The sequence below is a fragment of the Nuphar pumila genome, chromosome 2 (assembly GCF_984573655.1).
Source record: "Nuphar pumila chromosome 2, dmNupPumi1.hap1.1, whole genome shotgun sequence".
Lineage (NCBI taxonomy): Eukaryota > Viridiplantae > Streptophyta > Magnoliopsida > Nymphaeales > Nymphaeaceae > Nuphar > Nuphar pumila.
In genome coordinates, this window is record NC_143250.1 from 43,813,552 (window position 1) to 43,834,236 (window position 20,685).

The 20,685-nt window shown below is 35.5% G+C and overlaps 1 long non-coding RNA gene across 1 annotated transcript in view; it reads right to left on the minus strand.

Annotated features, from left to right (window-relative positions):
- LOC149845364 (uncharacterized) overlaps window positions 1-20,685 on the minus strand; it is an 87,754-nt gene that overhangs the window by 40,332 nt on the left and 26,737 nt on the right. Inside the window, exon 2 of the long non-coding RNA XR_016430435.1 lies at window positions 12,340-12,613. This is a non-coding gene — a long non-coding RNA (uncharacterized LOC149845364). The remainder of the gene's footprint in view (window positions 1-12,339; window positions 12,614-20,685) is intronic.

The following is a 20,685-nucleotide window of genomic DNA, read 5'->3' on the forward strand; positions in this document are numbered from 1 at the left end:
TCAATCTTACCCACCGGCCACCTTTCCATAAGAGAAGCCTAAGATTAGAGAGTTTTGATGAAAGCTTAATTTCTCTTCAAAAGTTTCATTTTGCAAACACCTTCTCTTGTGAACACCCCAAAATTTTCAAAATTTTGTAAATATTCCCTTTTTGCCCATAACTCTATTTTTTTGGGTAATTGAGTCAGTTTTAAATCTAAATACCAGTTTATTTCTCAAATTTTGCTGAAATTAAATTCATTTTATATATTTGACTTGATTTCGGATCCGGATTCAATATCAGAATCCAAATCTTAGTTTAGTCATCGAATTTTTAAACCAGATTCTCAAAATTACCAAAGTAACTTGTTGAAAGGCTCAGACAGTCCATCCGGCATTCGTTTGGATTCATTGCTCTATATTTCTCAATTCGAGGTTAAAAACTCAAAAAACTTCTAAAATTTTGAATCCAAACCCATTTTCTGAATAAATAAAACCCAAATTTTCAGAAAACCTCTCTTTTTGTAAATATTTTTCAAAAATACAAAAAAATTAGTCTTGTCTCTCGTATTTGCTTAGGTTTTAGTGTCTTATTTCCAAAATAACAAAAAAAATCAGAAAATGCCGAGAAAAGAACAAAAAAATCAAAATAATAAAGGAAATTACAAAAAATGGTTTAAAAAAAACTCGTTTTGAGAAAGAACTTTTTAAAGAGGTCCCTTTTTGGAAAAATTCGGAAAAGTCCTCCATAAACAAAAACCCTCAGCAGCTCTCTCTCCCTTTTTCGCAAAACCCTCTCTCTCTCTCTCTCTTTCGCACACTCTCGACCCTCCTTCACGAAGCTTCCATCGCCTTCTCCCTCCATCACCGAACCCCCCATGGCCATCCTCCAAACTGTCGATCGCCAACCCATTCGATTCTCCTCCATCCATCTGCAACAGAAGCCCCTTCTGGACTCTTCTTCATCCTCTTTAAAAATGGGCAAAGGGGAAGGGCTCAGGCACTGCTTTCCACCCCAGCATCCCTCTGCTCTTCACATGATCCATTATCGACCACTCCACCCGAATCCCTCTTTCTTTTTCCCCTCTCTACTAAAGAGAGCCCTCTCAATCCTCTAGCAAAACTCTGCAAAAACAAAGAAAATCCTCTTTCATCCTTCAGAGTTTCTGCAAAACTAAGGTAAGGAATCCCTTCTTCCTTTTTGTTGTTTTTTTTCTTCTTTTATGGATCTCTTTGAATTTTAAAGTATATTCAGAACTAGATTTCTTCTATTTTCAATTTCTCTATGTAATTCCTGATCTGCATTTTAGTGTTTATTTCTGTAGATCTTAGATTTCTGATTGAATCTCTTTCCTTATACGCTGATGATCGACGATGCCTCACAATGGCATCATCGACCCATCTAAACTTCAGTCTCATCTTCGTATTTGTTTTACCGCTGTCATTTACTTTCTCTGTCTTGTTTCTAAATTTTTTGTTTTCCCCTCCATCAACGCACTACAGGTGAACGTTGGGTTGCTTGTAGCAACTTTGATCTTCCTCTGTGCTACAGCAACTGGAATCTCTGATTCCAATATTCATTTTGTTTTCCTTTTAAAATTTTCATAGTTTAAAATGATTTGAATATTAATTAGTCCAACGTATTTCTCTTTGTTATTCCTTTGATGTTTATGTAATTTGTGAATGGGGATATCGTTTGATTTGGTGATTTATGTTTTTTAAAATTCCATCGGTGTGATTTGCAAGCTGTTTTGATGATTTCCATCCTTTTGGGATATGTTTCTGCAAGTTATAATTCAGACAGGCTGTTCATCATAAACCATTTTTATGTTCCCAATTCTTATACTAAAGGCAAATGAGATAACTGATCACTATGTGTGAGAAACGTGAGATAACACTGATAAATAAGGATACCGTGGGTCGAACTGACCCAAGATGTCTGTGAATGCCATGCAAGATGCGATGGTTACCAAGGAGATCACGGTGAGGCACCCATCAAGCAGGCGAGAGTTTTGTTCCAGCCAAGTGAGCAACGTTTCTGTAGATCTTTGTTGTGTTAAAGTCTTATGGAATCCTAAAAGATAGCCAATGTGTCCCTGAGAAGGCATAGCTCTGTGCCATGAGGGCCCTAGCCACAGGATGATGCCTATTTTCAGTTGTAAAGGCATTCATTATCATCTCACTCTTAACAGGAAATCTAAAATTCTGGTTTCAAAATTGGAACATGAGGCAAAATGCAGCGCTGACATTTGCAGGACCCCTGGTCTCCTTCAGTTTGAAGGTCCGGACTTTGATTCAAAGATCACAACATTCTATGTGGAAGATCAGGACTATATAAGGTGGATCAAGAAGTTGCAGAAATATCTAGTTAAGATGAACAACATAGTGAAGCCAGTTTTCTCACCAGAGGTCTTGAAAGCTGCTCTGAGTGTCACATCTCCTGTTCCATTTAAAGCATTTCCTGCAACATCTTTTTCAACGTCTTTTACTATATCATGTTTTAGATAAACACATGCATTCCCTTTGCACTCATTACATCATTCGTCCTATATCATCATCAAACTCTCCTATGTTAGAGTTTGATGATGATATATTATCATTTCGGTTAGCATCATTTTTTTTTTTGCTAAAAATTGTTGGATACTTGTGCATCCTGCTTCAAGTCTTCTACACTATCATGCTAAGTTGAGACCTTACAGGGGATAGATTGCTTTTCAGTTAGAAGGTTTAGAGTTTTGTAGCTGAGGGTTAACCCGATTGTTTTAATTCTTTTATGGGTGCTGATGCTCCTGATTCAAAATATATTAAAAAAAATGAAGATGGTATATCTAGGTATTGCCATTCTCATTTGATTTCTAAAGTTGTCTCTATGTATTTCCGTTATATTAATGTCTATTTCTGAAATTAGTTTGCAAGGCCACCTGACAAATCAATTTGCTTTTCGTTTGCTGATTCTTTGGCTGAAATCAACCTGTTAAACTGAGGTCATGTTGTGATATTCATCTCAATAACGTAAGGAATTCTTTGATTAAAAGTATTGGTCGATGTGTCCATGGGTTTGCTAAGACCCATGTGCTGATCTGCCCTTCTTTAATTTGTTGCTATCTGGATGGCGATCAGAATAAAAATGTGGGTTGAACATATGGTAGATGGTGATGTAAGGGTGCATGATAAGTGATTGGGAAGGACAGGATTTCTCAAGGAAATGAATTAATGGTGCATAAGGTATGGGTTTCTTGTGAAAACCCCACTCATCTAGTACTCCACTAGTAACATCAGGTTGATGAAATGAGAAAATTACAGATCAGTTGCCAAGGGTATATCAGTTAGCTACTTTTGAACCTGTATATCTGTGCTTGCACTGCAAAATCCCCATCAACACCACACCCCTTTGATTTCATTTTGTTTCATATATTGATTTGAGCCTCTGTGTTTGATCTACACATTTTTTTTTTGTTTTTGTCTGATCTGATTTTGCTTTTACTCTCGTTACAAGCTTTCTCTCATCTATATTATACAATGTCATTATCATGTAATTACTTTTGACTCAATTATGCATCCTTGAGTATTTTAGCATTTATCATCTCACGTCACATATCCCCTGTTAAGCATCCGGCATATTATGTTTTTCTACCATTTGCATAGCAATTGCTTATTCAAACTCGTTACTTATGGGCTGTTAGCAATCGTTGTGCAGGCATCTCTCATGTTAGTTCAGGAGGTTTTATGAGCATATCAGAAATGCCTCATATGTAGTAAAGAGAGGAGAGAATCCTAATGTTGTGACCCCAGAAATCTTAAAAAAGCTTGTTGTCCCAATCCTAACAAAAGGATTCGCCAACTCCCATTCGGCAGCGAGCTAATTCTGAGGGAAGGTTATGGGCAATATGACAACCTTAAGTTTTGATAGCAAATAGCCCATGTTGCTGCTGAAACTGTCATAATCCATCACTGTATCCTCTTGAAGATGACTGGGTTAATTCCCAAAAACCCTTTCATACAATTTGGTTTGGTGAAGTCGAGCTATTGATGTATCTAGTCGCATGGTGATTCATCAAAACAGGTCATCTGAATTGCTTGCTAGAAGGTATGTTTTACCTCTTTAGCATAATGAATATCATCTTTATATCATGTTAGATTCCTGTAAATCATTGCCCCTTATCATGCCTTGTCATTGTACTTATGCAGGTTTTCAACAAGCACTTGTATTTCATCTTACTGAGTTGTAATTATCACAATATTGCAGTGTTACATCGTGTTATAGATTTAATCCCATTATTTCAATCATCTGACAGTTGCCTAATTTATGTGTTGATCTGATTCATTGATGCATTTGTTCATTTATTGCAAACACCTGCAAATCACATGGTGCATCACCACCTTCTGCACCTTCACAAATGCACATACCCATCTTCACTTCTCACTGTTAGCACTATCTTACAGCAACATCAAGCAGTTTTCGTGGTCTATGTTTATTCTTTCGAGTGTAGGTGTGTGTCTTATGTATGCACTTCCATGTGTCTGGTGCGTGCGTACATGTTTCTGACTCTACTTCGATGTTCTGTTTCTGCCATTTTTTGTGTTTCTGGCATGAAGGTTGTTGTCCTGGATATCTTAATCCACGATGGCTTCTGTAAAAGCGCATCTCGTATTTTCATGGGTGCTCATTTGCTCCTTTAAAGAAACTGCAAAGTGGTAGTTGGCCTTTTGTGAGATGATATGGTAACTCCTACAGACGGGTTTTCTTTCCTTGAGGAAGGCACTGAATCTGGCCCCTTGTTTGATTCCATTACATTGCAGTAGTATATATTTCCTCAGGTTTTGGAAGGTGGATTCAAGGACAAACCTGAAGAATATAGAGACTGTTATCATTCTTGTTATTATCTTAGTGGACTTTCGGTATGTCAGCATGAATCAACAACCTATGATGTTATACAGCCAAAATCTGGGAGCAGGAGGGTTGTACATTAGCTGAATATGAATTTGTTTCACCAGTAGAGGTAACCTCCATTCATGAATGGCTAGCTTCTTTGATAATTGCTTGGAACACACTGTGTTTCTCTTCTATCCTCATGTGTGCTCCACTACGTAGCATGCTAATTGCAATATTCATCCCAATATATCACTGCTGTGTTTTCACAGTGGTTCACAATGAACCACTGTGTTCTCTTTTCTTCTATGGTAGTTTAGCAAAAACTGCCATAGTTGCTGCGTTTTCACAGTGGTTCACAATGAACCACTGTGTTCTCTTTTCTTCTATGGTAGTTCAGCAAAAACTGACATAGTCACTGTGTTCTTTTTTCTTTTATGAAAGTTCAGCAAAAAACCACCATAGTTGCTGTGTTTTCACAGTGGTTCACAATGAACCACTATGTCCCCTTTCTTCTATGGTAGTTCATCAAGAACTATCATAGCTGCCGTGTTTCACAGTGGTTCACAATGAACCACCGGGTCTCTTCCTTTCTATGGTGGTTCATCAGGAACTACCACATTTCATGATGGTTCACCTTGGACCATCCTGGCCTTTGCCTTCATCCATTGCATATAGATTTTCATTTGACTATGGCATTGCCTATATATATGTATATATATATATATATAACTATATATATGCACATTTGCCAACAAAAGCAGGGCATGCTATATGCCTTTCTCATTCAAATGTGAGTAAAGCACCTTGTGTAAGATTTGGGATAGTCATTTACATTCACATTTTTTTTTTAATTTCTTTTTGTATTCATCCCATCTCGCAGGAACACGAGAAAAGCTTGAATTATAGATTTTCAATGTTGTAATAAGCTAGATATTAATGAAAATTTTACACTTCCAGTCTTAGATTAGAATGAATGAGCATGTAAATAACATTTGTTTCATTATTCTCCTTTATTTCTGAAAAATTCACAAATGGGAACACGAATGGCACGTGAACTATTCTAATAGGAGGTGATTAATCCTAAGTTGATGATTTGCATCAATGGCCATAGTCAGGAAGTGAACTAAACTTAGGATTTTCATCTTTTATGGAATAACATTGGATCCACACTGAATCCCTCTTCAAAAACCATCATATTTTAAATATTTTTCTTCTTTTATCAGAGCTTAAATTAAAATTAACTCAAAATATATATCAATGGCCATAGTCAGGATGTATTGAGAGTTAATTTCATTTTAAACTCTATAAGAGCACCAAAATATGTTTTGTTCTTCACCTGAATTTAAATATGATTACTATATGATACATTCAATGACCATAGTCAGGAATGTATCATATCTTCAATCTTATTTCAATTCATTTAAAGAATGAAATATGATTTTCAAATTCTTTAAATTCAGTTCATCATTTAGGACAGAGTTGCATCATATTTCAACAATTCTTTTTTTCAAAACCCAAGTGATCTTGAATATCTTTCTTCAAGTTTCTATTTCAATTCAAATTCAATTCTATCTCATTCTTCAAGACTCAAAATTTTATTTCAAAGTCCAAATTGACTTTGAATTTTCCAATTCATTTTGTATTAAAAAATCAAAAGTTCAAACCAACTTTGAGATTCCGAATTCATTTTCAAGATTCAAAATTCAAATTCAAATCAATATCTCAAAATCAAATTCAAAGTTTAATTTAACTTTGAAATTTCTTATTCATTTTCTGATTTTAAATTCAAAATTTAAAATCAAGTTTTGTTCCTTATCTTCAAAAGTTTTGATTCTCAAAGTCCACAAATCAAAGTTTGAGATTGATTCTGGATTTCAAAATTCAATTTCTCTCAAGTTTTAAATTCAAATACTAGGTTTTCAAAAACCCAGATCCATCTTCAAAAATCCCATTTAGATTTTCGAAATCCAATTCCAAAATTAGGCTCCAATTCAATTTAGGATTCCAGATTCCGGATCCAATCCATCTTGGATCTCAGACTTCATATCCAATTCCCTTTTAAGGTTTCAGATTTCGAATTCAACTTCATTTTTGGATCTCAGACTTCAGATCAAATTCCATTTAGGATTCCAGAATTCAACTTCATTTTTTATCTCAGACTTCAGACCCAAATTCCATCTTAGATCTCAGCCTTCAGATCCAAACTCCACTTAGGATATCATATCTCAAATCCCAGTTTATCTTGATTCCCAAATTCCAAAAACCAATTCCATTTTTCACATTCACATCTAGATCTCTTAAATCCAATTCTATTTCTCAAACTTAACTTGGATTTCTCAAATCTCATTTTGATTTGAAGCTTCAAATATAAAATTCAATTCCCTCTCCTAAATTCAAAATTCAAAATTCAAAGCCCATTTCTGACTTTGCTTTTATCTCAGTTTCAAAATCATTCTTTTCAAAATTTATCTTCCTAATCTATCTCAAAGTTCTAAGTTAGATTCAATTATTTAGAAATCACATCTTCCTTTCATCATCACATTTTTACTTGGAAAATCTTAGATTTTCAAAATCATTCTTTTCAAAAGAGCATACATCCTTGCATTGAACAAGCATGATTCTTTGTGCATTTTTTAGACCTAGAATAAATTCTTAGATAATATTTTAGCAAAGCAAAAAGGCATAAATTCGATCCTTGGTTCGATTACCCCTAGTAAAGGCACCAGGAACGGTCGAACCTCGTACCGACGAGCGAATTCCGTCTCCCAATTTTCCTGCAATATTTTCAAAACGGAGGTGAGTTATTTTCTTAGATATCTTCAAAATTAAGGTAAAGTGAGACCCCGTAAAAGAGTTCCTCTTCTCTCTTCTTTTCTTTTCTCATCTCTCTTCTTTTTCTGTCTTTTATTTTCCCCTTCAAAAAAAGGAAAATAGAGGTTAGAAAAGGAAAAGAGAAGGAAGAGAGAGAAATACAAGAGAGAAATTTTTTTGCGATGATCACAGTTTTGGCGACCGTGATGGGACACGTCTCTGTCTGGTCGATTTTTTGCCTTTTGCTTTGCTTTGATATTATCTAAGTCTTTATTCTATAAATGTCAGCTTCATTTCCATGCAAACCTTAGGAGCCTAGACTCAGTCCTAAGTTGACATCATTGCATATAGAATCTAAGTTTGGTTTGGTAGGACCATATTAAGGAGATTATTCCATGTTCACATTAGATTTAGAAATACAACTCTCCTCAATTTTAGGGATTGAATAAAAACAATGTATGCAAGTGTGTGCTTCTTTTTCATTTTTAATCTATCTCTTTAGGCCTTGCATTAGAGCTTTCAGGTTTTATCTGCATGTTGAACATGTTTTCAAAAACATCCCTACCTATATTGTCCTGGTCTTCACGTTGCTGGGTTGTCTCACTGAAATATAGTTCGGGAGAGAGCCTCACAACTGGACCACTTATTTGGGTTCGCGCCCCCCTACCACGTACCTAAGGGCCATAGTCCGAGGTATATCGGTAGGTGCTCAAGGATGTTGGAAAGCCATTACATTAGAACCGAAGAAATATTTTATGCCACGTACTTCGAGCTTCGGCTTGAGTATATCGGCATACCTTGATTGGAATCAAATGATCTAAATCTTAGAGTTAGGATTAAGGTCCTATCAGCCATTTCAAACATTGCATTTAGAGTCAGCTCTAGGGAGTGTTGTTTTTGCATCCTTGTTTGTACATCTGTGATTGTGTGATATTTTATATTTTCCTTATATATTCTATGATCATCGCAATTTTTTTTCCTCTCGTTCCTCTTTTCCTTTCTCTTCGCCTTTCTAACCTCTATTCCCCTCTTTTGAAGGAGAATGAAAGATAGAAAAGAAGAGAGAATGAGAAAAGGAAGAAGAGAGAGGAACTCTTTTGCGAGGTCTCACTTGACCTTAATTTTTGAAAATGTTTAGGAAAATAACTTGCCTCCGTTTTTTAAATATTTGCGGGAAAATTGGGAGACGGGATTCGCTCGTCGGTACGAGGTTCGACCGTTCCTAACACCTTTACCAGAGGTAATCGAATCAAGGGTCGAATTTATGCCTCTTTGCTTTGCTAAAAGATTATCTAAGAATTTATTCTAAGTCTAAATGCACAAAGAATCATGCTTGTGCAAATGCAAAGATGCATGCTCTTTTGAGAAGATGATTTGGAAATTCCAAAGTGATTTTGAAGTTTATGAAGAATATGATGAAGAGATGGGTTTTGAAAGTTGAAGACAGGCTTGGAGAAGTTAGATTTTCTAACTTTAGGATTTAGAATAGATCTTGGGTTTTAAAATAATCATAGATTGAGATGAACCTGAATTTGAAGAAGGGAGTTTAAGAAATAAGAGTTGAAAGTTGAATATGGACTTCAAAATGGATCTAGAATTGAGAGTCAAGATAGAATTTGAGGATACAATGAAACTCTAGATTAAAAATTTTGAAATCAGAATAAAAGATGGAAGAAATCTAGATGGGATTTGGAATTTAGAATTGGGTGTGAGATCTGGAATCCATGACGAAATTGGATTCGAAATCCGGAACCTGAGATGGAATTGGATCTAGAATTTAAGATGGGATTTTAAAGAAATAGAATTATATCTAAAATTTAGAGTCCTAGATAGAGTTGGATCCGAAGTCTGAAATCCAAGATGGAGTTGAATCTGGAGTCTAGGACCCTAAAGGGAATTGGATCCGAAGTCTGGAATCCAAAATAAAAGTTGAATCCGGAATCAAATATGGAATTAGAAGATGGATCTGGACCTAGGGCATCTAGATGGGTTTTGAGAATAGAATTGGTTTTCGATAACTCGGATGAAACCTGGAATTGGATATGTGAGATCTAAGTTGTCTTTTGAAATTTTGAAAGGAAGGACAGAGAATGAAACTTTGAATTAGGACATGAATCTGAAAATTTGCAAAGTCAAATTGAACTTTTGGTTTTGATCTAAAATGTTGAATCAAATTTGAATTCAAATTCTGAAGATGAATTTGGAATTTCAAAGTTGAATTGAACTTTGAAATTCGATTTGAATGAGAAATTGAATTTTTAAATATAAAAAAATGAACTTGAAATTTCAAAGTCAAATTGGACTTTGAAATTGAAATTTGAATTTAAAAATGAGATAGAATTGAGAAAAAAAGAAATTGAATTTATAAATGAGAATTGATTTAAGAAATGAAGAAGGTATTTGAAGAATTATCACAAGAATATTGAAAATATGATATAGTTCTATCCTAAATGATGAAATGAAAGAATTTGAAATCTGGTTTTTGAAAAGGATATTCAATTCTTTAAATGAATGGAAATAAGATTGAAGACATAATACATTACGGACTATGGTCATTGAATGTATTATATAATAATCTATATTTAAATTCATATGAAGAATAAAACACATTTCAGTGCCTTTATAGAGTTTAAAATGAAATTAGCTCTCAATATATCCTGACTATGGTCATTGATATATGTTTTGAGTTAATTTTAAGTTAAACTCTGATAAAAGAGAAAAATATTTAGAAAAATCGGATGATTTTTGAAAAGAGATCCGGTGTGGATCCAGTGTTATTCCATAAAAGATAAAAATCCTAAGCATTGTCCACATTTTGACTATGGCCATCAATGTGGGTCATTTGCTTAGAATTAATTACCTCTTATTAGAATGAAGCACGTGCCATTCGTGTATTTTTTGAATAAAGGGTAAAATGATATAAGAACAAGTAATTTATGATATTTACAATGCTCATTCATTCTAATCTAGAACTGGAAATGTAAGGTTTGCATTAATATCTAACTGTTTACCATAATGAAATTGAGATTCACGTTCTTAATTTAAGAAGGAAAATAGCCTAATTCCTGCAAAATGTAAGTTAGCACAGAGTAAAAGATAAATATAAAAAGAGGTTTGTAAGATATAATCTTGAATCTATAAGGCAAATGCTAGAAGATTTGTACTCATGTCAATGATGAAATGTATATACGTAGGAGGAAATGAATATATATTATGCTAATGAAAACCCACATATAGGAAAAACATATTCACAACTTAAAAATAGAAATCCATGGATATCTGCCTAAGCATATGTACATGTTTATTAAAGAATTATCCACATATTGCCTAAACATAATTTTTATATGAAACGACTTTCAGTGAAAAGTGGACTGTCTATCACTTTGCAAAGCAATGAGTAGTGGTTGTGTTTGAAATGGGAGTGAAGATGACCTTGTACCTATTGTTGTAAGCACGATGATGTTGCTGCAAATAGTATTGTAGCAGGGTGCTGGGCATTGGTGGTGTATAGGGAACCACAACAGTGTTTACCACTGTTGTGAGCATACATGGGGTGTTGAGAATGGGTGGCGTAGATGGAGTGTGCTAAATATATAAGGGGCTGTGATGTATGACAATGGGTAATGTGTTACGAGGTCCCTATGACAGCAGTGAACTAGTTGGGCGTTTTGCACCATGGTGCTTTACTTGATATTACATACCAAACATTAAGGAACGATCAGTCTTGAGACAACAGTTATAATTTCAGTATCTGTTACTGAAGCTACTAGAGAATTTCCAGTTTGTTTGACATGAGTGACAACTACACTATGTTGGGGCTGACAGGTGAAAAGATGAAGACAGTGAAAGCGGCTTTACCTGGCATCTAGACAACAAACCAAAAAGATTTTACAATAGAAACACCACTAGATTACCTTTTCCCGATTTCTGCTTCTGTTCGACTCTCTCTCCTATTGTTTCTAGCAACAATGTACATCATGCACAAAGCTCAGGTTTCCATCTGCATGTTATAGTATATTGCTGCAACACAAACCATAAGAAGACATCATATAACCACTCTAGAGCTATTCCAAAGGTGGTAGCTTATCTTGTAGTGCAAATCCTATTTTATTTTCATAGCCACATCCACTTATAAAACAAAAACAATGTGATCAGAACTTCCACTAGACATGATCCATTATAAATCTACCCAATAATATCTCATCTTTAACTGAATGAATGACATGACCAGCTATTGTACTGAAACTCAGGTGTTTGCTCTAAGAAGTGGTTGTGGTATTTAATGCTCTAAGCATGACATTCTAGATTTTGATGGACAAATTCAGAGGGGATATGCTTGAACGTCGAAGAGATACAAAAGGCACCTGTTAGAGCACGCAGAATAACTTGACAGAAAATCAGGGAAAGCAATAAATTGAGATGGGCAAAGGCAATTCAGCAGTCAAATTTCAATATAAACAACGAATAGAGCAATTCTGAGCACTACATACTATATATTGGTCGATGAAACACAAGTTTCTTAAACTACAAAAAAAAAACAAGCAGCTTGGCTTAGAAGCACACTATCATTAGCGAACTAAAGACACCATTTTAAGACCAAGAAAACAAAAGAAAAAAAAATATTTCTGCAACCTTTAAATCATGAACCTAGGGAGCCAGAGGAGAGGTGTACTTACATGAAGTTAGCAGGAAGGACGTATTTTGCGTTTTCATGGAACTAGGCTCCCTTTCATGCTTACACAATATCCCCTCATACACCAAGAGGAAGGCTTCTGCGAATGGCTGTATCTCAGCATCTAACGAAGGGTCACCCTCGAAGATGGCAATTATCAGTGAGTCAAGAGAATAAACTGTTAACAAGAAGCTTCCAGTGCTTCTCCATAACAACAGTATAAAAAAATGATTTCTTCACTTCGTGTTTGGTTCTTGAAAAACACTTTGAGATTTTACCTATATAACCAAACAATATCAAGTCAGATTTTAGCAGTAGAATAGAACCATACATAATTTTACAATAAATTAGAAAAAACCAATCAGAAGTGGAAGAGGCACATAGATGCTGTAATTAATCAGTTGATGTGTTCACGAGTATAAATCTCAAACTCCCTTTCATAGCTTGCTGGCTGGTGAGAGAGAGAAAGAAAAATTATTATAGTCCTGCTGCTGAGATGCTTTATACTAGAGACTACTACAATAGATGCTGAATCAGAATAACACAATGATCTAAATATGGAGGTGGATGATGACTGTTGTGCATCAGACAAGACTTTAACAGAGGCTTCATGAGGGTATATGCACGCTGAAATGGAGCATTGGAAAAGGACTTAATCCATCTCCGATCATTCTGAACCAAAACCTACTTACGACATCATGCCATGTAATGCTAACAAGTTATTTCATAACTGCTGTAATGCTCATGAATTCCTGCAAAAACTCCAGTTAACAGATACCTAAATGTAGTGCGTTGCTTAGTCTGGGACATACGTATACACATGATCAGATGGGTATTAAATTGAATCTTTGCCACAGTTTTATATGACCAAATTGCTTGGTCTTACATGATCAAATTACCCTGATACATCAGACCACCATGAATTAAGACCCATAAATGTGAGTTAACATCAATGCCCGATTATAGCCATCACCTCCAACATATTTGAATTCATACAGTACTAGTGAATGTAATTCACATTCGCGTTGCAGAGGCCTCGATTCACACTTCAGTAGGCCAGGATGAATGGTCCGCGAACTCAATTGGGGTCAGATGAGGGGTACAACAGGGGATGAATGATGTGTTTTGTAGGAAATATGATGCACATGAAACACCAAATGCAGGGATGGATGATGAATGTAGATAAGTAGATTGTGATTTATTCAATTTTATAGCAAGATGGGATGCAGTGTAGCAAAGAAAGTAACAAAATGAGATCGCAACATGTTATAAATTTTAATAACTAACCGCAAATATACAGAATTCTAACCACTAAAATGCAAGAAAACCAAGTACGAGTGGGAAATACAGAATGGCAGCAAGTAAAAGAGAAAATGCAATGCAACCGAAGATGTGAAAATAGAATGATGTATGAGAAACTAAGCAATGTTTATCTTGTGACGTTAGAGCAGAAGCTATGAAAAAAAAAAATGCAGGAAATCAATAGTATATATATAGCAGCAAGATGCACGACAAATGATGTAGATGATATTGATTTGCCTTTAGATGCATAAAATCATTGGTATATGATCATGCATAATATTTGCATTTTAATAATCATTATTTATGCATGATCCATGTTAAAATTACTATAAAAACCCATTTTTATCGTTAGTTTTGAGAAACCGCATTGAATTGAATTTTATTAGAAAATCAGGTTTTTCAAAGCTTTCCCTGCATTTTTAGTGTTTTTATTAGATTTTTTTAATTGTAGTTCAATTAGTTTAGGCTTGTATTAGCTAAAATTTAATTGGTTTAGTTAGTTTTGATTTTTACAAAAACATATTTTTCATAAGAGACCTTGTTTTGGAAATTAGCAAAAATCTTCAGTCTCTTTTTGAAAACCCTGTTTTAACCTAATTAGATCATTATAAACTCATCTTTTCCAGCCATGGAGGTTGTTTTTCCAGCAGCCTTCTTGCTTCCCCTCCTTCTTGCCTCCCTCTTCTCTCTCTCCCTTGCTTCTCCTCTCTCTTTTGCCGATTTCTTTCTCTTCTTGTTCTCCTCTTCTTCTTCTTGTTCCTCTTTTTCTTCAAGCTTCGAACCCTTTCGTCATCGGCAACCTCTTCTTCTTCATTGGGGCAGTATGGATGCAGCTGGATTCACCATCTTCTTCTCTCAACCCATCCGTCACAGGCGAGCTGTTTGGTGAGTCTCTTCTCTCCCATCTCTTTTAAGGTTTTGCATGTAGGTAAAATTAGAGTATTTTATTGATTGTTTAAAAATATTTTTCTAGCATCGTATTCAGTAACTTTTATTTCATCTAGAGTAGTTGATTCATGATTCGTGCATAGTAGATTAGGCGTGCATTGCATAAAAAAAAAGAGAACTTTTTATTTAAGTCGTAGATAGTGATATTTTTTTTCGCAGTTAGGTTATTTCATTAACTTCTTGGTGCACGTTGTTGCAATGAAACTTGTGGGAAAGAAGGATCAAATCTGTCATCATTGACAAATCTAATCGTCTTGTAGTAGCAACGTGAAACTAGGTCGGATCATGATCATACTTGAATAAGCATAGCAGGGTGTCTCTTTCTTGCTTTTCATTTTTGCATTAGCCAAGTGTTGTGGAGCTGCACGTCCAAGAATCATATTTTTTGTTTTACCATATTCAATACCACAACTAACTGGATTCAGTCATTGAAGTGAAGAATAGCGTGATTATCAGATCACGTTTTTGCTACATTCGGATTTGCTTTGTTTGCACGCAAGATAGTTCAAATCAGATTAGAGTCGATTCAGAAATTTATAAAACCGACTAAAATCTGATTTGCCCAATTCAGCATAATCACAGTCGTTAAGTATATGTAATTTCTTTGATTGCTGGATGCACGACTGAATTGAAGCACTACCAGATCACACATCATCATATATTTACCCGTGACTAGTCCACATGTGTTGACGTTAATCATGCATATGGTTGACATTGTTAAAAGTTTTCTTTAACAACAAGTGTGCACCAATTAACCAGTTTAGCATAGTTTAAATGTGTCAATAATTTTAGTATCCTAGCTGGTAATTAGTCTTTGATGAGGCAGTTAGTTAATGATTTAAAAACAAAAAAAAGTCAATAGTTTAGATCAGAAATACTTTTTTTGCCTTGTGTATTCGGTTAGTGTGACTTCGATTTTTTTAGTACGTAAGTAGTCAAAAAGATAAGTCTACTCTTGCTTTTTGGGTTAATTAGATTAGACTAGAAGTTATTTTACTACCTTAGGTTAGCATGTTGATTTAACGTTAGGTTGTTACGTTGATTTTTTACACTTAATTAGAGTTGTTTTGACCTATTTTGTAGTTAGGAAGTTAGCATCGTTAGTTTGTTACATTGATTATTTTCTTGATTGTTAATTAGTTTTGCTATTTTGTCATTTAGTACTTTAGTTTGTCACATGTTAGTTCTTAGTTTGTTAAAGTTTGTTAGAGTTAATTTCTTGATTTTGCTTAATTAAATTATTAGATTTTAGTAGTGCATCTTTTTGTGGTTCTGCTTGTTTTGTGTTTTGTGTTTTGTGTTTTGAAGGGAAGCGTTGGAATGTGCAGTAGAGCCCTTTTCGTGCCATCAAAGTACCTCAGAGGTTCCCTCAAGACCCCAGAAGTGCCCTCAGGAAGCCCTTTAGCAAACCATACAAAAGTGTTCAACCTAAGTACCTAAAGGGTACACAGAGGGAAGAATAAAGAGAAACAAATCAATTCAAAAGGACACAAGCACTGAAGCATTTTCTTTTCTTTTTAGATTAGGGCTTTATTTCTGATATTTATTCATTTAATTAGGTCTGTAATAAAATCATTTATTTATTTTGTTTAAGCCCTCTGCATTGGGACATACTCCCTTAGTTATCTTATTTAATTTATTTTTTATTCATCAAGGTAATAAAGAGTAGTGTAGATTGTGTGTTTGAATACGAAGTATTTTCCGTTCCCTGAGATCGACCCTGACTCCACCACTAGTGTGAGCCGGTTTTTATATTTTTGGTGTCTGGCTTTCACTTAGATTTTATCAAAAATATTGTTTTAAAAAGTGTTTTCATAAAACTCACACCAAATTTTGGCGTCGTTGCCGGGGAACGGCGAAATACGAGTATTCACTTTATTGCCTAGTGTTTGTTTTGCATTTAGGTTTTAGAACCACGTATGTGCATACCGTAGAGACAAGCTTACTTTTCTGCACAACCCACCCACTAGGGTCCCCTTAGATGTGACTGTGTACGATTGGTACCGTACACATATTTTATTTTCTTTGCATAATCCCTGTTGTGTGCAATTGCGTGGTGTTTGTTTAGTTCTTGTTTTTTTAGTTTACTCGCTTTGTGGTTTGCGTGGTTTGGCCGCTAGCGCGTTAGTTAGGTAGAAAACCTTAAGTTAGGACATGTGCTACACCGGTCTACTCCAAGGTGTATGCAATGGCTGACGATCATAATTTGATCCATCCTTTAAGGGAGTACTTCATGCCAAATACGTATATTCTCGCCTCCTGCATCACGAGACCTGATATAGGAGCAAGCCATTTTCAGATTAACGCCAACGTTATCCAAATGCTACCTTCATTTTTTGGCCTTAGCAACGAAGACCCCTATCATCATCTTGATAAATTCCTCGATATTTGCTCGACTGTGCGAATCAATAACTTTGGAGATGACGCGTTAAGGTTAACATTGTTTCCATTCTCCCTCAAAGATAAAGCCAAGCATTGGCTAAAGGCTCTTGAGATGGTTCAGATTACCACTTGGGAAGGAATGCAACATGAATTCCTTAAAAAGTACTTTCCAATTGGTAAGACGAATCAGTTTTGCAAAGCCATCACCAGTTTTTCACAGATTGAGGGAGAACAATTTCACGAAACTTGGGAGAGGATGAAGAATCTTCTCCGCAAGTGTCCCCACCACCAGGTGCCTCACTGGCAACTGGTGCAATATTTCTATGACGGTCTTACTGAGAAGAACCGTCAAATGGGTGATTCGTCGTGTGGGGGCACTTTTATGCTCAAGAGTGAGGATGAGGCTTGGTCTTTATTTGAGACCTTGAGTGAGAACATGATGCATCATGCCTTGTCTTTATGGGTCGATAGGACCACATCTGTGTCTAGTGGTCTTAGGAAAGTTGGGATTTCCAAAGTTGGGTCTGAGTTAGATTTGCGTACCAAGGTTGACCAGTTGAATAGGAAATTAGATCAATTCCTAGCAAACTCTTCGAAAAGTCCAGTAGGAAAAGTGTGTGAGCTTTGTGCTAGTCCTGCACACTGTGTTTCTGATTGTTCGGCAGTGCCGCTATATCCTGAATTCGTTCAGGAGCAGGTAAATGTTGCCCAAGGTTTCGCTAGACCCATGCCTGATTCATTTACACCATCATATAACCCAAGTTGGCAAAACCATACCATTGCCCCATCCCCTCAGCCCTCCTAGACATAGTTTAGACACAGTAACCCTTCATAAGGTTACTCGCATCCCATTTTTTCACAGGTTCATCCCCAGTCTAGTCTACCTTCTCCTCAAGAGCTCACATCGAGTCCATCATTCCAACATAAGATGTTAGAGGCCTTTTCTGATATTAAGGTCACTCTTTGTTCTCATACACAGTCAATAGCCAAGCTAGAGACTCAAATGGGACAGTTGGCTCAGGCCTTCAGTAGGCAAAGAGAGGGGGGCCTATCTAGTCAGTCTGTTGTCAACCCAAAGGGAAAGGATCCCATGTCATTTGACCTACACCCCACAGATTCACATCCCGCGCAGGTCAAATCTGTTGCATCCCTTAGGAATGGGAAGGCGTGTCACCCCATTCAGGAATCAATTCATGAACCTAATGTCATATGCACTGATGAGTCGATCTCCTCCATTAGGCCCCAGGAGAAGGGGCAAGGCCCACAGCTTCTACAGTCATCATATATTCACCGAGCCCCAGTCTCCCAGACTTTCGGACCGCCAATTGCTTTAAGCAAGCAAGAGGTGCAGATGCAAAAAATGCTTGACCTAGTCAAGCAGGATCATGACCACCACTTGTTTGAGGTTGCATATATCAATAGTCATTCGGTCCTAGACTCTCTTTTTGAGAGTAATCTCCCAGAGGAGACTAACCTCCGTTCTTCCTATAGTGGGAGTCATGATATTACCTTTAGGAGTCGAGTGGGCGGAAACACAATGCGTAGTGTCATAGATGACACTCTTTTTCATAGAGAGCCTGATTGAGCGAGACTTCACATCCATTGATCTCATGGACGATGAAGGTTTTTCTAGGGATCCGTCTGGCTGGGGACGTAAAACTTAGCGCTTTATGGTGATGTACCATTAGTAGCTTTAATATTTTTCTGTTTTTTTTTAGGTAGTTTTTCTTCATGAGCGTCAAGCCTAGATCATGTATGCATTGTATCCTTTTGTATATTTCTATGAGTTGTGAACTGTGAGACAGGTGGAACCTATGCAAACTCATTCACATGTCATATCAGGTAAGATTCCACAAAGTGACTCAGGTGACTTCTACTCTTTTTTTTCTCTCATTTATTTTTGTTTTCATATGCATTCCCTTAGTTTCATACAAGCATGAGGGAGTGCCACTGAGGACAGTGTCATTCAAGCATGGGGGAGGGTGTAGTTTGCACACCTAAACTTTTTTATATCTTTGTACTTGCATTTTTTTATGTCAACTCATAAAAAATGGGCTTTTAAGAACTAAGTTTGATCTTATATGAATGCTTTACATAATCTAATACTTTTAGAGAATTTTTTAGGCCCCACAATTTTTTTTTCTGACACAAATCTAGAAAACCATAGTTGTTTATGTGGATTTCAAAGAAATGATTATAGATGCATGTTAGAGTCTATTTTGAATCACAAGTATGAATATGCATAGTTTTATTTTTGAAAACTAAGCAAATGAACAATATTGCATGTATAAGCTCAAAAAGTGAAAAAGAGCATATGTTTAGTTGTTTGATATCTTTGTACTTCCTAGTAGCTGGGCTTAGACACAAGTTGAAGTGTTTGAGTTTCATGTCGAAAATGTTAACGAAGGAAGTCAATTCTTTGTCTACGTTAATATATGTGGACTATTTTGTTCGAGCAAGTAGAGCCTGAGGAGTGTTTACACCTGGTGCCCTAAAGCCATCTGGTTTGGGAGCCACCGGCTCGAAAGCCTGTTACATGGACTTTATAGAGAGCCTAATAGATAATGACATTGCACATGACAGAGAAGTAGACTATACGTAAACTATAAAAAATTGAAAGTCTAGTGACTCGAGCAATTAAGTGTTGAGAAATTCGGTTTTGATGTCACATAATATGATACACTGTCTCATTTGATTTTATATGATATGATAATATGTCATCTTGAAAAATGTTATATTATGACTGAATATGTTTTGCCTTAAATCTAACGAGTATTTGATGCAAGGATATCTCACCCAATAAGGATGGAGACTTCCTGTTCAAGTACAACTATGGTGCAATCATACTCTTTGAAGAAAAAGCTTGATGAGCCATGCATTCCTAAAGTTCAAATGAAGAGATCGGCTATCTCAAGTTGAAGACTTTTTTTTTCTTTAGAGTCATATGTAACAGAACCTTCAGGAACTTGCATATTGCATATTACATACTCATTCATAAACACTATATCATAAAAGTATACGATAGTTTCAAAAAGCTTCTTTTTGAAAACCAATAATTGTACCTTCTTACAACCTTTTATGAAAAAGATATTTTGTCATATAATAATTGTACCTTACACTATATACAAGACAACATGAAAAGGAATATAGGAATAAGACAAAAACATAAAATCGGCTATATGGAGAAAACAAATATAATATGTTTTTGAAAAGACTCTAGAAATATTTTTAATATAAGAAGAAGACAAAAACATAAAATCGACTACAAAAGAAAAACAAATAAAATATGTTTTAACAAGACTTTAGTTATCTTCTTTAAAGAAATATTTTTTAATATAAGAAGAAGACAAAAACATAAATCGGCTACACAAAAGAAAAACAAATAAAATATGTTTTTGAAAGGACTCTAGTTACTTTTTTCATAACCATAGAATGTCGACTTACTTGAAGTCATCATTCTCTTTACAAAACATTAAATGCCTCCTGTAACAAATCCTTGTTAATATCCTTCTCAAAGAATGTCGACCTTCTTTTGGTCCTCATTCTCTCTGGAGACTTTGAAATACACAACATAAAGAAAACACTTGACATGACTATGTACAAATAAATATCTCAAAGCACTCATTATACTTACACTCATTTAAAGCAAAGAAGTACTAATGTACCTCAAATCATTAATTAGAATAAAGACAAAACTACAACCCAACGTTCAATGTAC